Genomic DNA, 19,128 nt, shown 5'->3' on the forward strand with positions numbered 1-19,128 from the left:
CCTATTTATTTCTTTTGTTCCATTACCCAGGCTTCACTCCTATAAAGCAAGGTGGTACTACTAAATTTTGTACAATTTTAGTTCCGTTCTACATAATCACTTTCCCCTTTCATTGTACTTTTCCTTTTTTTCTTGTTAGGAGGGAGGGAGGAAACAGCCCACGCACTACAACCTGAGGTGTATTGTACACTCTCCTATATATGCGATGAATTGCGTGCACACCGATCCTCTACGCGCACCGACCTAACCACTTGACCCCCTTAACGACCGGTCCCTACAGCCAACAGAGTCCATATACCACTCCTGCTTCGGCAACCTCCCCAAGGCTCCCTTAACGGTCCGAGGCGGAAGTCCTCCCCCGAGAAGGTCCGCCCCGGGTTCCGTTGCAGAAGCTATCTATCATCACTTGAATACAATCCACGGAGGCCGGTCGAGAGAGCCAGCAGCTTCGGAGGGCCGCCTGTAGAGCGATCTGAAAACCAGAAGAAGTATCGGGATGATGATTGAAAGGATGATAGGGAAGGAAGTGGCGAAGATGGGTGGGGTTCCAATTGCCTGATGATGTTACCATCCAGAGAAGTGAGGGAAAAACCTCGATAAAACCTCACCCTGGCAACTCGTCCCGACCGAGAATCGAACCTGGGCCCGCTGGGTCCGGAGTTAGACTCGCTAACCCCTCAGCCACAACGGTGGACAACTTTTCCTTTTGTCAAGTTCGTCAACAATATGTCCATCCATCTTCATACATCGTTTTTCATTTCATTTGGCCACTTTACGAGGATTGCGGTGATGATATATTTAATATATTATGTGAAAGGATGGATAAAATCTAGAATATGGATGTCAAGAACTAGGAACACGAAGTACCTATAAAAAAATGTTAAGACATTATATGACTACCAACAAAACTGGACAGAACAAATATCAAGGGACGATAACCGAATACCGTAGGAAGCCCTTCAGTATAATCCCAGAGGAAGAAAAGCAATGGCAAGACCTTGGGAAAGATTAAGTCCTGTCTTAAACATCGCCGGAAAAGGCTGATTAGTCAGTCTAATTCATGCAGTTGATGATGATGAATATTAATAAAAAAAATCCCCTGCGACCTAGACTTCGAACGAACTTACAACATTTTATTAGACCAGACTAATGCATTACAATCGTTATTCATTGTCTCCTAATGTTGAACAATAACTGGCATATTAATACACTTCATAAACAAAGACATATTAAAGATTAAAGTTCAAAAGAAAAGGAAATATGGTTTTCGAAATTACCACTGAAGTCACCTTGCTCAACAAAAGGCCCTAATCCATGTAGGAATTTTACGAGGTAATACAGTATGCACCAAAACAAACTTAGCATCCAATTATAGTATTCATTCATTCTTTACAGTCACTCATTTATTTATTTATTATTTATTTATTAACTTAGTTACTTACTGGCTTATTTATTTATTGCATTACTTATTTTTTACACATTTATTTATATAATTATTTATTTACTTTCTTTGTTCTTACTTATTTACGTGTTTACATATTCATTGACTATTTACTCACTTATTTCCTAACTTAGTATTTCCTTACTAACCTACTTATTTATTTACTATTTTACTTATTTTTTTCTTACTTACTTAATTTTTCCGCTAATGTGTAATACAAAATTTATTTTATATTTTATTACGGAAAAGACTGCACATGACATCAATCACAATTTCCCGACCCACTTATGTATACTGAGGATCACGTAAGAGTAATTTTTAAAGACTAATTTTGGCCGTCTCTTCAATGTTTCCAACTAATATTAGATATCACCAGCAGAGGATAAAATCATAAAATGCCATGTACTATAATAATAATAATAATAATAATAATAATAATAATAATAATAATAATAATAATAATAATAATAATAATAATAATAATAACAATAGTAATAATAATATAGTATTAACAATAACGATGTCTTGCTTATTTACCACATCTCATCTTTATGTTAGGGAGATGTTTTCTAAAAGGTTCAATAATTTGTGAAAGAGTATCTATTTCTTCTGGACCTCTCGCACATTATGTTAGTAGCTAGTAGATTAGTGTACGATCTAATATTATTAAAATGTATTTTGTCTGACAACATGACATTCATTGCTTTGATTAAACAGTTTACGAATCACGAGACCTAACCTAAAAATGTATTTTGTATGATCACGTGATTAGTATGAATTCCGAAAACGAACGCCACTTTGAAATGTATGCTTTAGAACATACCTGCACAAACAGCGTTCAACGAGCGCGCGCGCTCCTTCGGAGCGGGAGAGCCGTGTTTACCGCTCGCCGAAACGGAGAGGGAGATACGTCAGAATGACATAGACTTGCTGTAGGTAGAGGAGAGGGAAACGACCACTCAGTTATCTAGTGGAGTGCAGTGTGTAGGCCTATTCTCAGTAACTGTTTCACGTTGCTTACCTACTGCTACAGTACAGTATGGAGGAATCTAAAAGACGGAACATAACATTTAACGATTTACAGCTCGAACTTATTGATCTTCAATGTGACCTAAGGGCTAAAGATCGTTTGAATAATACTACTAGCAAAAAGTAAACATTAGCAATAATATCCACAACTACACTGGTTGGCTGTGATAATGATTGCTAAGTTTGGCTCAACATTTATATTTGTGAGCAACTGTTTTCTATAATCAACTTTAATAAAGGCAGACATCGAACTTCTGTAACTGATGTTTCATTACGATCAGCTGCCAACAGCATAAAACCTCGTTTTCAAGTACTGATAAATAAAAACATAACAAAATAATATTGTACATTTAAGTAGCTATAGAATTTCTATTACTTCTGTAAAATAAATATTTCTTTATTAATTAATAATAGTCCAAGACAGTTTTGCAAACAGTGAACGGGAATTCATTTCATGAACACTCTTACTAGTACTACATATCCTTTTGTGTATATTTTGTACGATATCACCCCTTCTTCCAGTCCACCCTTATACAGAGCGCAGCTAATATCTGCATTCTGCTCATGAGCTCTGAGCCCGCTCGGAGAGCGCAAACCTTGTGCAGGCCTGCTTTAGAACATTTACTCCATTATTGTAATAAAAGTCTAAACACGAAAGAAATTAATTAAAATATGAAATCGATTACTCAAAGGCATGTATCACACGAAATATGTTATATTTATTTACACTTAGCCTACCTGACTAATCTTGAAATTGTAACCACAACACAAAGCAACACATACAATAACTAATATGCAGGGAAAGGATTTATATGTAAATACATATTTACTTATAAAGCTAATATAATTTATATTTTGCATTATCTTTATGTTTCACAATGTGTAGGGTTGAAAAATCCTACTTTTATTTTCCATATTTTTCCATATTTTAGAGTTTAGTACATATTTTCGTTAATTTCCATATATTTTCCATATTTCATATAAAACAGTCCATATTATATTAGGTTTAACAATAAAACAAAACAAAATTCCATTAACTTTTAAAAATACATTTCAACAATAGAGATTTAAACACATGTTCAGTAATCCCTTTAACATCAGAGTTATTTGAAAATTAGCAGTCCTATCAACAATGGGAAAGTAAGTTACAAAACTGTATTAATTTAATTTAAAATTTTTAACAGACTTCAGTTGTGCAGCTCAACAGTTAAATGCCAGTCAGAGTACACATAGGTTCAGTTTTGTAAATCATACTATAAAGACGGTAAATATGCCAAAAGTACGTCATTCAGTCAATTTAAAATCAAAACTAACAAGTTACATTTCAGAATTTAAAGAAGATGGTTTATCAACTGACAATAAAATATTATTTTGTAATTTGTGTCAGTGTGCAGTATCATCTACACAAAAGTTCCTGGTGCAACAACACATTACAACTAGTAAACATCAGGCCAACAAACAACTAAATTCCAAGCAGAGACAATTGTTTTTAACACAACCAACAACATCGAATGTAAGATCTGAGTTTAACATCGACTGTGCCGTTCTCTCATCTCTGCTGATATTCCTCTCTACAAACTAAAGAATAAGGTCTTCAGGGAATTCCTTGAAAAATATACTCAACATACAATCCCGGATGAGTCAACACTTAGGAAGACGTATGCTCCATCCATCTACGATGAGACAATACAGAAGATAAGAGATGAAATTAAAGATAGTTCAATTTGGGTTTCCATTGATGAGACTCCCGACAAAGAAGGTAGACTTGTTGGTAATGTAGTTATCGGTTTGTTAAGTGAACAATATTCTGAACGAATTCTTTTACATTGTGATGTTCTAGAAAAGTGCAATAACAAAACTATAGTTAAACTGTTCAACGAAGCTATGGGTATCCTGTGGCCAAAGGGTATTATGTACGATAATGTGTTATTCTTTATTAGCGATGCTGCCCCTTATATGGTCAAAGCTGGACAAGCATTATCTGTTGTATATCCTAAATTGACTCATTTTACTTGTGTGGCGCATGCATTTCATCGTGTGGCAGAAGTGGTCAGAGACAATTTCCCTAAAGTAGATTTGTTGATTTCATCAGTGAAAAAAGTATTTCTCAAAGCTCCCAGTAGAGTTAACGTGTTGAAAGAAATGTACCCTGAAATTCCATTGCCACCAAAGCCAATTTTAACTAGATGGGGTACATGGCTAGAAGCAGTTGAATATTATGCCGAACATATAGACTCTATTAACAATGTTCTCCTTGCATTGGACTCTGAAGATGCAGTCTCAATTGATACTGCGAAAACAGTTACCTGTGACATAAGTGTGAAGAATGACTTAGCTCACATTCAGCATACATTTTCATGCATCATAAAAACGCTCAAAAGTCTCCAAAATAGGCACCTTTCACTATCTGAAAGTTTTGAAATTATAAATAGTACTGTGGAACAACTGAATCGTGGTAGAGGTAAAGTTGCAGATGCAGTAAGAGCTAAGGTGGACACTGTACTTTCAAAAAACCCTGGATATGAAGAACTACAAAAGGTTGTTGCTGTGATGAGTGGTGAATCAACAGTGAAGATTAACTTGGACTTATCCCCAGCAGACATTGTGAAATTGAATTATGTACCAGTTACTTCTTGTGACGTCGAACGCTCTTTTAGTCAGTATAAATCTATCCTCAGAGACAATAGAAGAAGATTCACTTTTCAGCACTTGAAAGAAATGTTTGTAACCTATTGTTATGGTAACAGACAATAAAAATTGTGTTTTGTTGAAACTACATTGGAAGATAAGGTACGTCCATTATATTTTTTGTTTAGTTTGATTAAAATGTACCAATATTTAACGTACATAGTCATTTTTTTTATAATTTTAAGTCCATATTTAATTCCATATTTTGGTAAAAATCCATATTTAATTCCATATTTTGGTAAAAATAACTACATATATATTTACATATTTCATATATTTTTAGTCCATATAAATCCGTTCCCTGCTAATATGTATTAATATTAATACTGTTATTAATTAATTATTAGTATGTTCAAATTTCACTAGCTTCCAGTAATGGGCTCAGAAATCTAGAACAATTTGAATTTTCAGAATTTAAACTTCTGACAACATCACAGTTATAAAATCACTACCAATTGTAGTATTTTTCAGTACCGAAATTCGAAACGAAGTTGGAGAAAGAAAATTCAACCTGCAAACTAGAAAATCACCATAATCCACTAGCTTATGTAGTAATGAGGAGAAAATGGTTAGGTTTCACCCATTGGGTATTAAGTAAGCTGACCCGGACTATAGACATCGGACTGCCTAGCACAGGGATGCAGAACTGGCGAGAGAGATGTGGAAAGCATGTGAAAAGCGTTGGTTCCCCGTCCACAGTCCACCGGCGTTGAATGACGTATCTGTGGCCCGTATGCAATCACATAAGACAGACACTGAATACAAATCCCCTCCCCTATCAAGTCAATGACGCGGGGACGGAAAGATGGGGTGAGTGATGTATCCGATGAGTGACGCAACGCCATAATTGTCGCCTAGTTCTGCAAGCCTGGTCTAGCACATTAAATAGCCACACTGCAATGCTGTCTTAGGAATTGAACGTACTATGTTTGGTTAAAATAATGGTTGATTTGTGTGGTTTATCCATTTAAAATAATTAAAAATAGAGCAAATACTTCTGTTACTTCGTCAGAGTGTAAGTAAGAAATACATGTGTACGCCACATACTTATTTCACATTCCTTGTTCTTGTAAACGGTTGCCACACCCTGCAGTTTCCGTCACTAAGCCTGGCACAAATTGAATTGGTTACTCTTTATTTGTACGTCTTGTTGTCACACTTCTCTGTATTATTTTAAATGTGTATTATATTTAACGGCGTATTGCGGTTAATTACCATTAACCAGCACAGTTACTTCCAAATAAAACATGCTGATTACGAATAATGAACTCTTTAGTTCTGCGCAAAAACAAATTTGGCGGAATAACAAAGAATATAATGATAAAATACGGCGCATTTGCGCTGCGTCGCAGTATGGATGCCGAACATTCTCCGTCCGTTGTTTGTTCGTCCTTAACCGAGGGTCGGACTCTCCATATTTATGACCTCTGGAGAGACAGTGGCCCAATATTATAAGCCCTCAGGAACTGGGCTCCTTATTGGTCCACTAGTCCTCACCAGAGAGAAATAATATAGCCTATATATAGATAATAACATAGTTGAGTAAGTCTGCTACTTCAATTTTCTCTGCTGCGTGATAGCCTACTATGGAGAAATAGACATTCAACATAAAATTGAACGCTCTACTGAGGTATGTGGCACAATAAAAACAACCTTAAAATGAAGCAACGAAAGAGACTATGATGAAATTCTATAAAAACAATGGTTACACCAATCTATTTATATAGGAGTAAATATTTGGTAATAAATAAACGAGGAAAAGTAGGTTACAAGATGCAGTGATGATATTTTAAGATCATTAATGGGGATCACACAGCTAGATAAAAATAAAAATGTTCTATTAGGAAACAATTAGAAATATATCACACAAACGAAAGAATTATTGCAGACAAAACCAGCTAGACCATGTACAGTTGTCAAAAGAAAAAATCGCCGCTCTCTAGAAGCAAAGTTCCCTTCGGGTATTTTCGCTACAATTCGGAGACAGGCCATGTTACATGTTGTTGGACCACGTTGCCTGATATCTACAGTTATAATTAATGTATTCTTTGTGTTACTTGATAGCAAAATGGTAGCGTTCTGGCCTGGTATTCGTGAGGTCCTACGTTCGAATACAACCCAGTGCTTTTTATGTTCTTTTTTGTTTTGTTTTTAAGAGAGAGAGAGAGACAAAATATACATAATTGCTCCTTTCTCTTTTATGATTATTTTAGTAATTAACATCAGGTTCATGAATGTATTATGCCATGACTATATGATTATTTATTATGACATTATGGCTGAAAATGGAAAGCAAAAAAGATTTTATTCTCAACAAACATATCTTTCGTGGCATAAACAAAACAAACTTACTGGCGTCTGCCTTAGAACATTCAAACAATTAAGCGCTCAAAAAACAAAACAAGAAGCCACGATTCAATATTTAGTCTATCTTCCCATTACCTCGATCACATCTTGCAGTCGAGTGGGCATGGAATCGACTAGTCTTTTCCAATAGCGACTGTTCTCAGACACGTGATTCCAGGCATCCTGGACATACATACATAAGTGTTCTGCCCTTTAGAAATTACTTTACTCATTTTTACTGGTAGTAGCTAATGCTGTGATGTCGAAATATGCAATAATGAGTTTCTTAATATTTTCCTTGTTTTATTTTGTAATTAAATAAATATACAGTATATATATAAAATTATATATAAAGTAAATACATAAACCAAATGTTGAAATGAGTGCGCGTAAACTATGTTTGCTTCAGCTAGGGAAAAATATTTTTTCTTCGACTAATAACACTGTAGAAAGACTTGCTGAAACCTGTGGAGTAACGGTCAGCGCGTCTGGCCGCGAAACCAGGTGGCCCGGGTTCGACTCCCGGTCGGGGCAAGTTACCTGGTTGAGGTTTTTTCCGGAGTTTTCCCTCAACCCAATATGAGCAAATGCTGGGTAATTTTCGGTGCTGGACCCCGGACTCATTTCACCGGCATTATCACCTTCATCTCATTCAGACGCTAAATAACCTAAGCTGTTGATAAAGCGTCGTAAAATAACCTACTAAAAAAAAAGACTTGCTGAAATCTACAAACGCTGTTACATTACTAAGCGAAAACACGTGCGTCTCTAACGGCCTTAAAACTTGCATTCTTATTATTTTGTCGTTGCAGTAGGTAAATTCTGATACGGAATATAACTACTAACTTCATGCATTAAGCAGGTTCTGTAGCAGAACCTTACCTTTATAAGCCTTTTTATATGGGATTCATCATTCATTCATTCATAGTGTTCTGCCCAAGGGCTGGTATTTCACTGCAAACCCAGCATTCTTCAGTCTTTCCTATTTTCTGCCTTCCTCTTTGTCTCCGCATATGATCCATGGTATCTTAATGTCGTCTATCATCTGATATCTTCTTCTGCCCCGAACTCTTCTCCCGCTCAGCATTCGTTCCAGTGCATCCTTCAGTATGCAGTTTTTTCTCACCCAGTGACCCAGCCAATTCCTTTTCCTCTTTCTGATCAGTTTCAGCATCGTTTATAATATGATACAATTTGATATCCATAGTTATTACATTTACCAGAGTACGAATAGGCCTATGTTCCAGAGTACCTGATTTGATCTATAGGCCTAACTCAATTTAATCAAAAACAGATTTTGAACCCAAACCCCTCAAATAATTTCTCATCAAATTTAACGGCATAAGAAACTGTACGATGTAAGTTAACACAGCTATTGTATTAAGCATTTATAGCCGTATAAAAAGGCAGCATCATATAAGAAGGAAGCGGGAATCCAGGTCGCCTCTAATGAAGAGTGAGACAATGCTCGCGCCGTAACAAAGAGTTTGTCACCACAACGCTACTGCGGTTCACCGTTAATGTGAATCTGATTGAGACGAAGGCGTGCTTCTTGGCACGGAGCGTCAGTATTTGGGCTAATGGGTCACCCTAATGTCTCCCAGACGTCCAGACGTCTCCTCATCATCATAGTCCTAAGTGGCAGTTACCTAAACCGCAGGCGATGATAATAGCAGCCAAGACTCCAAAGAGCATCAGAGATGACATGCAGCAGCGGTGACACTTCTCGTCTCTGCCACTAATGAAGCACGATACCTTCAAATTAACAGCAAGGATTTCTTTAAGAGTATCCCCCTCCTATATTTCAAGTGCTGCATATATGACAAGATCTAAAGAGCATCAATCTGATGGAAATAAAAGTATTGCACTGCATTCTTCATACAATATAATTTCAGATTCATATTCATTTTTCCAATTAATACTTCTTTATTTTTCATCCGACTTAGCGCTCTCCCCTGTAATAGGCCTACTGACTTACTACGGTGTATGGGTGGGAGGGAATCCACACCAGCGAATAGGGCAGGCATGCCACAAATGAGAGACTGAATGTGCAGTTTTGTGCGCGTATCGTCGGTCTGTGCGGACTGCAACGTGCAAGCGTTGCTCTTCCCAGTTCTTAGCTGGAGGGGTGTACATAATCTATTCTGCGCTTCTAGTTTTATATTAAATAGGCATTTGGACATTATAAACACACTTAGCAGAAGGAAAAAAAAACAGTTATTATCAGTGTCTATATTTGATAATTGTAATACAATAAACTTTAGGCTTAATTATACTTCACAAAGTAGTTGTTTGTAAAGCATAATTTATTAACATGAATCTTATATAATATTTGAAGAAAAAAAAATTACAGTCATTTCGAAACAACAAAAAACGAACACAGTATTTTATTTTACGTAGTAGGTACTAATTATTTCAAAGTAATAGACCCTACTCTTTCATTGTTCGTCAAGCATTATTATTTATTGGGACCAATGGTACACAAATGTTGAAGAAAATATTAGACTTCCAATTAATTACATGCAGTAGAACGTTGTGAAGTTTTTACACTGAAATCGTTTCCTTGCTGTATGTCAATATAAATTAACATTAAAATTAATAAATAATATAAATTAAGCTTAGAATTTAAAGTCACATGATATAATTTATTTGGAAAACTTTGAGAGCAAGTATCGAGAAGTTAGGAGCGTTACTGAAAGAAATTAAAAGTGTAGTTCACAAGCTGTGAAGCGATGATATTCTATTTATGTCAGGTTTAAAGATTTATTAATGTAAGTATATTGACATAATATAGTGACGTGAGATGGAAAATTTTTCCGCCTTGCAAATAGTTGCTTTGTTCGCTCCTTACAACCTCAAGAGCCTCACATCTATTCCTCACTATATTCTCATCACTTACCAGCTTATGAAATGAAAGTCGTAAGTCGTCTAATCTTTGATGGCTGTGTTAGTACAGACTCCAAAACAACGCCATTGTCAAGTTTGTTTTGCCGTGAGAGTACTGATTAAGAAATAAGCGCTGGCGAATATCATATTTTGAGAACTTTACAATCTGATCTAACCTGTCACAAGAGTACAGTATTACCTCGACACGGGTTGACGAAAGCCTTTCATTTTAAAATAATTATTGTTGGTTGAGGAAAACATTTATGTTATACGATTCGTGATTTCTCTTCTTCGTTATATCTGTGAACTCACTTTATTTTTCATAACGCATTCATAATCACAGCTCAATCAGCTGTTCTGCTGCTTCAGGTACTGTATACTCCTGACGCGTTCCTCTCCAAGCCGATTCACTCCTTCCAGGTACGGGAATAGGAAGTGCACATCGCACAGAGACAAGTGCACGATGTGCACGGTTTTGGCATGCCTGGAATAGGGATTACATAGAATGGACACTGAGCGAATTTTGCTGTTTTGTTTTTCTGTGCGCGTACGCTCCGTTGGTGTTTAGTTCCACTTTCAAGCGTAAGAGTTCAGTGTAATAGAGCATAAGCTAGACTGTCTCGATAATAATTGAATATATGAGTTGAGACACAGGATCCAAACACCGCCTACCTTGTTACATAATCCAGTAACGACTTCGCTTCCAATAAATTCAAGTTAACAGCTTTTTCTTATTGCTCAGTGATAAACTAGTTGTAATAATAATTTTTATGTGTTATATATGTATATATACAACTCAATAGACATTTACAACTAGATTCATTACGTCTTGCAGACGATTTAGCTCTGGTGGCATCCTCAGAAGATGGATTATAACGTTCAATTTTTAATTTTAACAAAATTGGAATTAAATGTGATATAAAAATCAATAAAGAAAAAAAAAACTAAAATTATGGCCTTCTGCGGAAAATACCCTGTGCCTAGCAAAATATCTTTAGATTCAAAAATATTAGAAAGAGTAAATTATTTTATATATCTCGGACACACATTATCTTTTTTCGATGCAGTAGACATTTCACAGAAAATATCTAAATACACCAAAACAATGGGAATAATTAACATTATGAAACCTTCCCTAGTACAAAGGCATACTAGAATTCGCCTGTACAAGACCTTGGCGAGGCCTGTACTTTGTTACGGCAGTGAGGCATGGACATTGAGGAAGAAACACGAAAGCAAAATAACGGCTAATGAAATAAAATTTATGAGATATACGAAAATGATCACAAACACAATGAAGATGTAATGGAAGAATTACAACTAGAACCTGTAATTAATCGCGTAAAACATTATCGGAACAGCTGGATAAATGATCTGCATCGCATGCGTAGAGATAGAATCCCAAAAGTCATGCTCCACTATCGTCCAAACGGGAAGAGATCTCTCGGTCGTCCAAAGAAGCGCTGGATTGAAAATTCAACTGTGAGATCGTAATAGGCCATATGGCCTAATACTTGAAGGGAAGAAGAAGAAGAAGAAAAGGAAGAAGAAGAAAAAGGAGAAGTGTTTTATATATAATATATATTATAATACATTATAAAATTATGTATCAAATTCGTTTAATAACTGTATGCAATATATAGGGGTTTGGTTTTACTTCTCATAGGAGTTTTGTTTTTTCATTGTCAGTGGTATCAAATCATCACATATTTTAATTGTTGATGGGGTCAACGTCTCAATTCTCATTATAAAAGAACTCTTAGAGTCTATACATTACAGATAATGGCGGATTTATTTCATCGGTCCAATTTATTTTGAGTACATAATGTACCTAGATATGTATTAATTGTATGTGTTATATTTCCGCTGTGTCGACTGCTAGCTGGTGTGATGTCAGTGCTAACTCTAGGGAGAAAGCAGAATCTCACGCTCAAACTGGTTTGAAGGTCATTGAAATCAGTCCTGCTACATCAAAGGTACCGAAGCGAAGTGTCCATACTTATAATTACCTATACGCTGTCCACACTAGCCATCTATACACTGCGGTTCTATCTGAATGTGGGATAGGTACAACTCAAGGTTATCGCAGACAGTCACAAGACAAAGGACAACCATCCAGTTTTGTAGGCGGAAGATTCATTTCTTCCATTACCTTCGCCGGGAATCGAACACGTACCGCTTGGATGGGCAGCGCGCACGCTATCTCTAAGCCACCACGGCGGACCAATTAATACTTATTAAAATACTAAAATAAGCTCCATTGTAATTTCTTATTAGAGAAAGCAATGTCATTAAGCAAAATGGCACTGATATATTGTACACTCTTTAACACGGAAAATAGTCGCTCTCCTGCATAGTGAAATTTTTCTTAAGTGACGTTCGAGGTAACGCGCGATTCACACGGAGAAATATTGAACATCGAAGTCCGAGGATGAAGTCAAGTCGTGGCAGTGACGTAAGTGTATGTCACGAAACGACATATTCCCTCCGAAGCCTTTATGGCTTAGCGATAGAGCTTTTTATTCTCGTTCCAAAGACCGGGCTTGGAATTTCTATGTAAAACGCACGCGTGTAAACCCTACTCCAAGGTGGGATAACCTCTGAACAGCAACCAATTTCCGTGTCAAAGGCATGTAATACAATTAGATGTCGAGATTTTCGCGAAAATATTTCAACATCCCTTATCCTGGCGAAGACACAGCGATTTCTTCTAAGCTAGTGATCGAATTTTGTTCATATTGAGTGTTTGGGAATAAATTTAACCGGGAATTATGCACACAAAATATAACAACTTTAGTAAAAAAATATGATGCATTTATTTTAAATCAAAAACATAAAACATGATCTTGAAATCAATCCTAACGATCCACTTTTCATGTTTTATTATAGAGTGAAGCGATCTATGAAACAGACTGTACAGTACGTCCCAAGACTCCTATGTTTCGGAGAAATTAACATGTGTAGAATTGTTTATACAGGGACATCATTTTATTTTTACTAACATTTTTAATATTAACCTGGCTATACCTTTAGAGAACCGGAAACACAGTTTGCTATCCCATTCCACGACTGTAGTTCGATGATACTGTAAAACACAAACAAATCACTTTACTTGGTACAGGAGGGAAGAAAAGTAGTTCATCCATTTATGTAAACTAGGAAATATCACGATTTTCAGTTCGATAATTTTCATAAGGTTTTTGTTTAATCAAAATACAGTACTGTATTGAGAATAAGTGCTTTTACTCACGAACTGAGTTATCCATGCGAACGTAGGGCCTATTAATTATGCAGTGTATATTATACTGTCTACAGCACATTAGCGTACAATATAGATAAAGAATTTAAATTAAAAAATAAACACAATATGAATATTTAAACACATTTTTGAAAATGGTGGCCGTTCATTTCGATACAGGCTTCAGTTCTTTTGTGCATATTATCGCACTATAGACTACTGCATCTAATTCCAATTGCCAGTTTCGTCCTTCGTACTAGTAACTCATGTTGAAATAATTCTGTACCTACGTACTGTAAATTCAATCTTCACTTCTCCCCGATCCACACAGATAAAATTACTCAGACATGCTATCTACTGCCCGTACAAGTGGTTATGCCGCAGGATCGTAGAAAGAGGGGAAATCACGTGACAGTTAATTATTTAACTAATCCCTTTCATTTAAGTTATTTTAAACAGCTGTATAATATTACGTAAACGTCCAATTCCTAACAGAAATTAATGTTTTCAGAAAAGAGCTAAGACAGCCCAGCTTTTACAGAGGGGGGAGCAGAAGCAGGTGGGGGAAATCAGGATGCGACGTAGGTAAACTGACAGTACCTATGCGAAAATATGATTCAATATTGAAAGCTCTTTCGTCACTGGAAAACGCGAACATATTCCTGGAACGTACTGTACTCACTAACTCAGTGCTGTTTACTATATGCGGCCTTGATTCTGTGTGGAGGATGGTTGAACTTCATTAGTAGAAGAGGTGGAAGTGAAGTACATTAAAAAACTCAGATACAATAAAAATTGAAGTAAAAAATAAAATGATGTCCCTGTACTTTTCGATTAGTATGTATTTAAACTCAAATAGCTCCCAGGTAGTTACTACCCGTAGTTAAGACTAATAATTCATTGGTACAGAAATAGCATCCCTGGTCATAAATGCCATTTGTTAAGTGTGAGCTGTTAAGAAGTGTCCGCTATTGGGAAAATAACAAAATAAAGGGGGAGACTTGTCGTTGCTTCTCTTCGGGAAACATTAATGAATATGTGGAGGGGGAGACCTGTCATTGCTTTTCTTCAGAAAACCAAGAGACATATAGAAACTAGAATAATACACAGACAGAGACTCTTCTATGGAGGGAATTTTAATTTACATACTGTGTGGGTGAACAGATAGATAGTGTAAGCCTTCTTAACTCAACACCAAGGCGAGATGCTGTGCAGCTCAGAACCATTCTAAAATTATGACCCACATAAAAACTTTTTTGCTTCCAACGGCCATCGAACCCGCAACTGTCGAGTCCCTTGTCAGCCATTCCATCAATAAAACTCACTCGTTCCGTCAAAACTAAGCTTACAGACGAAATTCTTCCCCATCGCAGTGTGAACAACTTTGTCTTTACAAGACCAGCGTGTAATATGAACATCTAAAAGTGAGACGTGGTAAACATCCTGCGAAGTCACATCTGTTGCTCACCTAGGGACGGGGAGCACGGAGGTTAAATACTGTTCGAAGCTCAACTCTGTCTCCATTGAAAAGGGGTGAACCAAAATAAATAGTAAGGGTAAAAACATTGACGTTACAAACATTCTTGAATGCGGAAATGCGTTTTCTCTCACATGTTTCTCTTACAGACGTACACAGGCTTATATTTATGAATTCTAACAAGATAATTTAGAATTCTCTTTCGTGTTTTGTATTACCTCGATAACAATTATTGTACGCACTTTTATACTACCACAACAATAATTATAGTGCATACTGTCGAAGATCCATAAGTTCAAAGTCTACATCTCGAATTTTCCACATCTGGAGGTAATTTCAATTTCTCACGGTATTACACTGTACATATTTATCTGTGTGGATGTGAAACTTGGACTCTCATTTTGAGAGAGGAAAAGAAGTTAAGGGTGTTCGAGAATAAGGTACTTAGGAAAATAAAGGGGGCTAAGAGGGATAAAGTTGCAAAGGAATGAAGAAAGTTACACAATGCATACCTGCACACATGGTATTCTTCACCTAACATACTTAGGAACATTAAATCTAGACGTCTGAGATGGACAGGGCATGTAGTACGTATGGGTAAATGCAGAAATGCATATAGAAAGTTAGTTGGGAGGCCGGAGGGAAAAAGATCTTTGGGGAGGCCGAGTCGTAGATGGGAGGATAATATTAAAATGGTTTTGAGGGATGTAGAATATGATGGTAGGGACTGGATTTATCTTGCACAGAATGAGGATCGATAGTGGGCTTATGTGAGGGCATTTGTAAGTAAGTATATTATTATAGCCTACGTAATATTTTTTTCAATTGTTCGAAGTTCTGGTACCAGTAGTCGAATTTTTCGATATCTCGAAGAATGTTTCATGCCCTCACGTAACACATTTACCATTAACTCGAAGTCATCGTGAAAATATATTTCATAACGTGTAATAGAACGAATGGGGTAAAGAATGTTATTTTAAGTTGTAATTACTGTTTTCCTTTCAATTAAATCGCTCTTAAGACGTACACACTCTCATTGGTCGTGTACTACATCCTGAGGACAGAATTTAATACACTTTTTTCCCCAGGAATGAGAACTTATCCTATGTCCCTTTCTCAATACATTTCAAAAGCAACATATTCATTTATTAGCAACTACTGCCTTCCAATTTAGGTAGCCCCAAATGACTCAATATATCTTATCCATTTACAACAATAAAATTAATGAAAACAAAAATTAACAAAAAATAAACAACTGAAAGAATACAAATGAAAACACAATAAAGAAAGGTTAACACAATTATTGTTAATGACAAATTATGATTTAAAATCTGGCAAAACTTTTCAATCGTTGATAATAGTCCAATACCATCATGAAGAGTTAGGAGGTTGAATTTCGTCTAAAACTGTCGAAGTCAGATATAATTACTCCTCGAGTTCCAATAAGAAGACCCCAAAACTTTCACTTACGTACGCACAGTAAAGGCATTTAGGTCGCTGATAGCTGGAAAAAGGAAGTGATCAATTCTATCAGCTACCAACGTGCTAACAGGCTAAGTAGCAGTCGACAGAACAGGCCTCATCTTGCACATCTCCATTGCTTAACTTTCGGGCATTCCTTCCATTCAGGTAACCAGTCAGGCTACCAGCTACCAACCAGGCTCCGTCTTGCATGTACCCTTACGTTGTACCTCAGCAGTAGCAAGTCTTATTTATGCCAGTCTGTTCGTAGAATTCTAAAGGTGAAGTCAATTAAGGCCAATGTCAAAATTTACTAATCGTGAGTACCTAGATATGCTTTTAATTTATGGGGGATCAAACAATGAGCTGTTGCAACATATCCACTTTCAATCTCTCAATAGAAACTCGATTTTTTCCATAATAATTATAGATAGAGAACCGGTTATTCGAATTTATCTACTAGTTTTATTGATACCTATTGTTTGTAGTTTAGTCAACTGTCCGAAGACAGGTTTGAACCCACAAGTGACACCAACAAGGCATCACTCGAGAGGCAACTAGGCCAGGAGGTAATGGGGTAGGATGGTCAGTTCCTTTCGCCCCCCCTCCATTGCATACATCGCTGACTAGATAAATATTACACTAATCAAACTTCAGATGTATACAAACAATTGTTCTTCCTCTGACACATATCGTCAAGTGAGATGTACTACCTGATAATAGATGAATAGTTCGGGACAGCTTACTTCATAACCTAAGAGTGAAACCTAACAATTTTCCCCCATTACTACATACTATATGCTAGTGGATTGTGGTGATTTTCTAGTTCGCAGGTTGAATTTTCTTTTGCCAATTTCGTTTTGAATTTCGATACTGACAAATACTAAAAATGGCAGTGATTTTCTAACTGTTAATGTTGGCAGTTGAGACAGACTGGAGTTCCATGAAATTAAAAGTGTACTAGGTTTCTGAGCCGGTTACTGGAAGCTAGTGAAATTTGAATATGCCTATACTAATATAATTAATATCACTATTAATATTAATACATAATAGTTATTTTATGTGTTGCATTGTGGTTACAATTCAAAACTATAGCCAGGTAAGTGTAAATAAATATAACATACTTGGGTGTGATAATGCAGGTGGGTAATCCATAGAAATACCATTTCATATTTTAATGAATTTCTTTCGTGTTTAGATTTTTATTACAATAATACCTAAAAGAGGAAAAAGCATGGCAGCGACTTCACCAAGAACGCGTAAAGCATGCTGCGAGAGCGGGGATAACTTCCCCTACTGGCGTTATGTTCTTTCAGATTTAACCGAAAGAAGATAATGAAGAAGTAATAAAATTATGCTCACGGAGACAGCAATTATAACTAGAACAGCAAAATTATTAGGAGTAGGTATTCTTAAGCATACATTTCATGGTTATATTCGGTTTTCGGAGTTAGTACTAATAATTTCATGTGATCAAACAAAATACATTTTTAGGTTAGGTCTCGTAAATCAATTATTTATTAAATTCTTTTTCATAATCCCAGACAAAATACCTAATATGTTGATCTCTTTCTCGTATAGTTTGCTTATAAAAATGTTACAAATTATTGAATTACTTTGAATATCCTGCCAATATAATGGTAAAGTACGGTAAGTAAATGTCATTCAGTACGTAAGATCGTGATTTTACTTCATATGGTGATATCTGATAACAATTGGCAACACTGACAAGACGGCAATATTTGCTGTTTAGGAACTGTTTTTATGTGATCCTTACTATACATATCAGCCAGAACCTCAATCAGAGGTATTAATAGTTCAAATTACTTATAACCCTTTCAACCTGTATAATATGGGAGCACTCAACTCAGATACCCCAAAATTGATAGATGACAAATTCCGTTTTCGATCTTAGCACCACACTTATACTCATATTTCATAAGCAATTGGCGATAATGATTAAATAGTGAAATCAGAACAGCAGCAGAATTTACAAAGAGAACATTTGTCGTACAGCCGCTGTGTATACCCCACGTCTCACAGAATATCTGAGATCGAACCTTGATCCCCTTGGCAACAAGAAGCCGTCCGTCAGCTGACTGTTGTGAGCTATTGCTGAGCCCTGATCGCTCGTATAATCCCAGACTGCAATTCAGCAGCTGCTGGAGAAACGAAGATTATCTGGCAGCAGAGCAATGAGAGCTCGGAAGGGATTACGCGCGGTGTAACGTCTGTGAGCTCATCCCCCATTTGCCCACAGACGGAAAACGTCGATCCTTAAGGAAGCTCTGAAAATTCCTCAGCGCAAGTGTTGCAGTTTCTTAAAGAACGTGTGACAAATTTCTCTGAGATAACCTGTGTTAATTTGTACTGCACAGGCTATTCTGAATTGAAGTTGTAACAGGCCTAGTAATAACACTAATAATAATAGCTATTTATTTGTATTATTATTATTATTATTATTATTATCATCATCATCACAGAAATGTATGTATACACTATATAAATATTGTTTAGACGTTGTGTCCAGTACCACATTATTAACTGTATATAAATGCAATA

General features: G+C 36.2%; 1 protein-coding gene across 2 annotated transcripts in view; it reads right to left on the bottom strand.

Annotated features, from left to right (window-relative positions):
* Positions 1-19,128, bottom strand: part of dally (division abnormally delayed protein) — an 831,014-nt gene that overhangs the window by 547,672 nt on the left and 264,214 nt on the right. The gene's annotated exons all lie outside the window — the stretch shown is intronic.

Source organism: Periplaneta americana, chromosome 8 (assembly GCF_040183065.1).
Source record: "Periplaneta americana isolate PAMFEO1 chromosome 8, P.americana_PAMFEO1_priV1, whole genome shotgun sequence".
Lineage (NCBI taxonomy): Eukaryota > Metazoa > Arthropoda > Insecta > Blattodea > Blattidae > Periplaneta > Periplaneta americana.